The sequence below is a fragment of the Tenrec ecaudatus genome, chromosome 10, assembly GCF_050624435.1.
Source record: "Tenrec ecaudatus isolate mTenEca1 chromosome 10, mTenEca1.hap1, whole genome shotgun sequence".
Classification (NCBI taxonomy): Eukaryota; Metazoa; Chordata; class Mammalia; order Afrosoricida; family Tenrecidae; genus Tenrec; species Tenrec ecaudatus.
Window position 1 is genome coordinate 89,998,230 of NC_134539.1, and position 6,281 is coordinate 90,004,510.

Genomic DNA, 6,281 nt, shown 5'->3' on the forward strand with positions numbered 1-6,281 from the left:
TGCATAAGCGGCAATTGAAAATACTACTGCTTGGGTCTGTTGCAACTCAGTTTTCAAAGTAAATCCTTGATGTTGAATACGCTAAAGAGGTCTTGTGTCATTAGATTTGCCTAATGGAACAGATCTTGTAAACTCTTGACCACTGCTTCCATGAGCATTGATTGTGGATGAAAGCAAGACAAAATCCTTGCCAACCGCAATCTTTTCTCCAGTGATCATGATGTTGCCTACTGGTCCAGTTGCGAGGATTTTGGTCTTCTTTTCATTGCGTTATATTCCATACTGAAGGATGTAATTCTTGCTCTTCATCAGCAAGTGCTTCAAGTCCTCCTCACTCTAAGCAAGCAAGGTTATGTCATCTGCATATTACAGGTTGTTAATTAGCCTTACCCAATACCACACTCTTTTTTCATATAACCCAGTTTCTCTGATGATTTGCTCAGCATACAGATTGAATCAATATGGTGAAAAGATACAACTCTGTCACACACCTTTCCGGATTTTAAACCATACAGTATTCCCTTGTTCTGTTGTCGCACTGCTTCCTGACCCATGTACAAGTTCCACATGAATACAATTCCAACTTTTCTCAAGGTTATTCATAGTTTGTTATGATCCACACAATTGAATGCCTTGATATAGTCAATAAAATACAAATAAACAGCTTTCTGGTATTCTCTTCTTTCAGCTAAGATCCATCTAGCACAACAACGATATCCTGTATTCCACATCTTCTTCTGAATCAAGGCTGCAATCTTTGTTGGATGATCTTCAATAAAATTTTATTTTCATGTGATATCAATGATACTGTTCTATAATTTAAGCATTCTATTGGGTCACCTTTCTTTGGAATAGGTACAAATAGCTATCCTTTTCAGTCCATTGGCCAAGTAGCTGTCTTCCAAATTCCTGGCATAGACTAATGAGTGCTTCCAGTGCTTCATCAGCTTGTTGAAACATTCCAATTGGTATTCCATCAATTCCTGGAGTCTTGTTCTTGGCCAATGTTTTCAGCATCAGTGGTCTTGCTTTTATGCTATCTCTGGAAATGATGTAATGTTGACTACTTTTTTATCAGCATTTTATATGCGTTATTGAAAATTGACAAGTGCAACAGTTAAATATAGTGACACCTTACACGTGTTTGGAGAACATGCACAGAAACATATGCATATAACTACTGTGCAGGGAATATGCAAGAAACCCCTACTGGGAATTCACTTCTTTAGCTAGAACAGATCAGTTTTTCAAAGTATTCAACCAGCTCAATCAAAAGACTTCAGTGAGCAGGATTTACGTCAACAGCTAGATTCCAGGTTACACGAGGAGACCAACTGTGCCACGTCTTTCCATTTCTCTAGGTGTGCTTTTCCTCCATGGAGTATTTTATATGCAGATCCAGATAGAAAAGACAACCCGCACCTCTTCAGACAGCCAACGAAACAATGGCATTTCAATCTGTGCAATCTAAATAGTAGTTACAGTCCTCTATTGTACAAAAGTTATACTACATACACAAATATACAATAAGCAACACAACCTTCATGGTAGATAGATAGCCTCTGTCCCAGCTACCTGTCACCGTTTCGGCACTCTTAACAGTTTTGCCTTGTTCACTGTTTCAGAAGGAGGCACAGCACGAGACTTGGTGGTGGATTTTGATGACCGCGTGTCAGTTTAGACATGAACTATGTTTACTCTCAGCAGAGGTGAGACTTGTGCAGTCTTCAGCCCTCCCTTTCCAGTTCCTCATAGGGGGCTTCGCCGGGAGGGCAGTCCACCAAGGGATGCCCCTGCTTCATAACTTCGTGGATCAAACTACTTGCAAGCAGGATCAAACTCTTGAAATCAGGGTGGGAATCGGGGGCAGGGATGGAAAGGCACACAGCTCCTCAGCATGAATCCAACCATTTCACGGGTATTTGCCAACCTGCACAAGGTCCCAGTATATCCGTGTGAATGAATTCTCTTATGAACCTTTAAGTCACTCAACTATGAACTTGCTTCAAACCATAAGTATATGAGTGTTTAATCCCGGGGGTGGGGTGAGTCAGAAAAAAAAGAGAGTATAACATCTGTTCGTCTCACGTCTCTTCTGCAGTGGGCGATGAAATGGGTGACTGTGGAGGCGGATTCCCGCTAGGACATCATCTCCTGACAGGTCGGGTCGGGTCGGTTCAGTTCAGATGGCGCACAGGCCAGTTCTGCGAGGGCACAGGCGGCTACGCGGTGGGGCCGGAGCCCTGGGACGCGGGCTGGGCAGGGGCCTGCGTGCTCCCCTGTGGCTGCCAGGTGGCAGGGGGCGAGCCAGTCTGCAGCTGGGCCTGAAACTGGGCGAGCTGCTCGGGACTGGCTAGCGTCTTCAGCAGATTATGTTCCGCTTCAGCTGGGAATTTTTCTCTATGAGTTCCTTGATTTGCTCCTTGAGGACCTCCACTTCCTCTCTAACCGCATACATCAAATGGCTTTTTACCAGATCCATTGTTGTCAATAGCTACCACACTTGCACCAGAGGAGCTCTCATCCTGGCCATCCACCAGGGGTGTCGTCAGCGGTATTCAACGGGAAAAGAGAGGCAGAGGCTGCTAGGCTGCTGCTACTCCCATCTGAAACTGCTGACATGCCCCCACTGTCACCACTGATCGTCTGAAGTAAGCCAATTAAGGAGGGTTCCACTGGGCGCCTGGCATCTTCAATTTGGCTTCCAATTGCCTGAGCTAATGATTGTGCAGAGAACTGAGCAGAACTCAGTGGGATTTGTTGTGCCAAGGGCAAATTCGCTATCACGGGAGGTTGGCTAACACTCGGAACCAAATTACCATTTTGGGTGGCAGGGGGTTGTGCTGTATTCTGTAGTGGAACCAAGTTTGTGGGGGCAGAAGGCATTGCCTGTTGACTACTTTTTAGTACAGTGACTGTGTTCTATTGGTGCTTGCTGAAATAGACTTATGGTCGTACTTTGGCTCTTGTGGACTTGTTTTAATTTTCTTCAGCTTTATCCTGAACTTACATATGAGCAACTGATGGTCTGTTCCACAGTCATGGGGCATTACTAGATCTTACCTCCTAACCCGCTGGGAATCCTGACCTAGCCAAGTTGACACAAAAACCATTACAAGGAGTTTGGACTTTATCACATACATTTGGGGGATGCAATTCAATCTGTAACAGTAGTTTAGTTCAGTTTTGCAAGCCATGCTTTACTTGAGGACCAACTATTGTCCTGCTTATTTGAATCTATCCGATAAGGGTGAAAACACCAAGTCTGGATGGAGCGAATGAGCAGGCATTATATTATGGTCATGAGAATTAAATAGAAAAGAAAACCAGGTTCAAATTAGAAAGAGCATTAGCACGGAGACCCTGAATCCATGTACACATGGGAATTATAAAGCTATATGCTTGTTAGTGATTTAATTCAGAAGTAGATACTGATAACATTTTGTTGTTTAAAACTCTTCATGAGAGTCCTTGCTCTTAGGGTCATATTCCTTATGGGCACTTTTGACCTTGCAATATTGGAGCCCTGGCGGTGTAGTGGTTATGAGTTTGACTGCAATCTCCAAGGTCAGCAGTTCCAAACCACCCAGACACTGTGCAGGAGAAAGATGAGGCTTTCTACTCTGGTACAGAGTCACAATCTCAGAAGTTCCCAGGAGCAATTCCAATCTGTCCTATAGGGTCCCTATGAGTCAGCATCCACTCGATGGCAGTGAGTATAGATTTTTGGAAGATTGACTGCCCAGAGCCTGACTCTTTGTTCTCTCTGCTCCAACCATAGTCATTTCCTGTGTGTGCATGTGGCTTTCCTTCTAAGGGCCTTTTTATTTAATAACTACACTGTTATAATTCACACACTATGTAATGAATTCCCTTGGTGTGTACAATTCAATAGTCTGCAGTCTGCTCAGTGTGGCATCACCACCAATATCAGTTGTACGACATTTGATCACTACAAAAAAGAAATCTCCATGCCCGTTAGTGGTCACTCTCTTCTCGTCTTCTAACCTCCACGACCCCAACCAACTACTCATTGACTTTCAGTCTCTGTTTCCTGGTAAAAAAATCAAGTATAAATGGAATAATAAAATATGTGGTCTTTGGTGACTGATTTCTTTCACTTAGCATGTTTTCAAGGTTCATCTATGTTGTTCCAGGTATCGTACTTGATTTATATATATTGCCAAATAATATTTAATTGTACGGACATACCTTTTGTTTATTCAGTTCTTATTTGATAGATGTGTGAGTTTTTTCCATTTCTAGCTATATCAAATTTTGCTGCTAAAACACAGGGATCTTTTTCTAATGCCTTCTAAGGATCTATCCCTTGTTCATTCCATGAATTTGTAACACATTAGCTTGCCCCTAGGTTGCTGCGTAGCTCCACCCAGCCCTTCTTTCTAGCTTGCCTCTGTTCCTTTTCCAATTCTCATATCTGCAGGTAATACTTTTACTTCTAAGGACTTAGAAGTCCTTGTTATGTGCTTGCAAAATTGTAGTTGGTTATAAATTATTGGTGTAATGACTTCTTTGGTATCAGTTTTGCTCCTTGAACTGGTATTTTCAGGAGGGTAGGGACAATTATCTTTCTCGTTTGCAAGCCCATTGCATACCACAAGGTAAAAACAAAAAAGATAACCTCATGTATAAATTAGCAAAGTAGGAAATTAGTTATTGGGGCTGGTGCCACAGGTTACAACAGAAACAGCAGCAAGGAGCTGGTTCTAGGGTGTTAGACTCACAAGGGGTGGCCAGCGATGTCTACAGTATTTTTTTTCTTAGAACTTGGGAATGGATTGATCTGGCAAATGAGACATGAAGTAACTCAACTGTGGAGAAAGGAAAGTTTCAGGGGCCTGGGTTTGGCAAGGCCTTAGAAAAGGCACTCCTGAGAGTAGCTCATAGCCCTAGTGTATGCTTATTTTTGTCGTTGGTTGCTGTGGAGTTGGCGCTGACTCATTGTGACCTAACCTGGAAGGTAACTGCCCAGCCATCCTCATGATAGCGGTTATGCTCGAGCCTTTGCTCTAGGTATCATGTCAATCCAGGTGACTGAAGGTCTCCCTGATCAAGCATGATGATCTTTTATAAGGATGATTCTTACCTGATAGCATGTTCCAACTAAGCAAAATGAAGTGTCACCATCTTTGCTTCTAAGGATGTGGTTTACGTCTTCTAAAACGGAGAGGGTTGTTCTCCTGTCATTCTATTATATATTCAATATCCTCTGTCAACACAATTCTAATGTAGCAATTTTGTTTCTTCACACTGTCCAGTTTTCACAAGCGTATGATGAATTAATCATTAAAGGCACACCTTTGCTTTCACAGAGTTCATGTTTACTAAGCATTTAGCTATGCCAACGTTGTGTGAAGTATTTTACACACGTGCTTTTATTTATCTCTGAGAATAACCCCAAGAGGTATATTCTCTCATGCTTATGTTATAGATTAAAAAACCTGAGGGATATGGTTAAGAAATCATAGAACTTGATTCAAACCCAGGCAAGAAGGGCAATGACATGTGACCAAATGTGACTTTGTTTATATTTAGGCTTTTTAAAATGATAAATATCAATTAAAAATTCATATAAGTTATAAACCATTTTATAAGCCATGGTTTTACACTGAGATGGAGTCTATCTGAAAGCTATTTTTGACATATACTCATAGACTTTCTATTATTAAGTTTGTTTTGACAACACTGTCAATCAATCCCTGTGTTTCATAACCCTCTAAGCAATGTGATGTGGTGTTGTCACCATATTTGAGATTTGATTTTGTATCTACCTCATTAAAACTTACAAGTAGTTATGACAGTTTAGTAATGACTTCTTCCTCTACTCCAGGTTCTTTTTATTCTGCTTCCAAATTAGGTCATCCGTTATCCCAGGCTCGGAGAAGGAGAAGGCAGAAGAATCAAAAACCGAAAGAAATCTTGATGGAGAAAGAAATCATTAATTCTCTCTCTCGAGAGAAACTGCATCTCTTCAAGATTTACCATAATTCCCCCCAAAATAGATTTTGTTGAACCTCTCTTGGATAATGGAAGCAGGGCAGGGTAGTCAGTGGAGCGTCTGAGTTTTAAACCTTGGTTCTCTTACTTACTTGAAGCTTCTTTGGAAGAATTTTATCCTGTTGTTGAGCCTCATCTGTGAAATGGAAACAAGTGCCGCATGCCTGGCATCCTGTTTTCGGGGTGATTATGAGACATGCATGAGAATATGTAGAATCCATGAGGAAATGCAGAAAATTCCACTAAAAATGTTCTCCTAGGAA

The 6,281-nt window shown here is 41.7% G+C and overlaps 1 pseudogene; it reads right to left on the reverse strand.

Annotated features, from left to right (window-relative positions):
* Positions 1-2,178: 2,178 nt before the first annotated feature.
* Positions 2,179-2,510, reverse strand: LOC142458106 (TSC22 domain family protein 1-like; annotated as a pseudogene).
* Between the last annotated feature and the right edge of the window lie 3,771 nt (positions 2,511-6,281).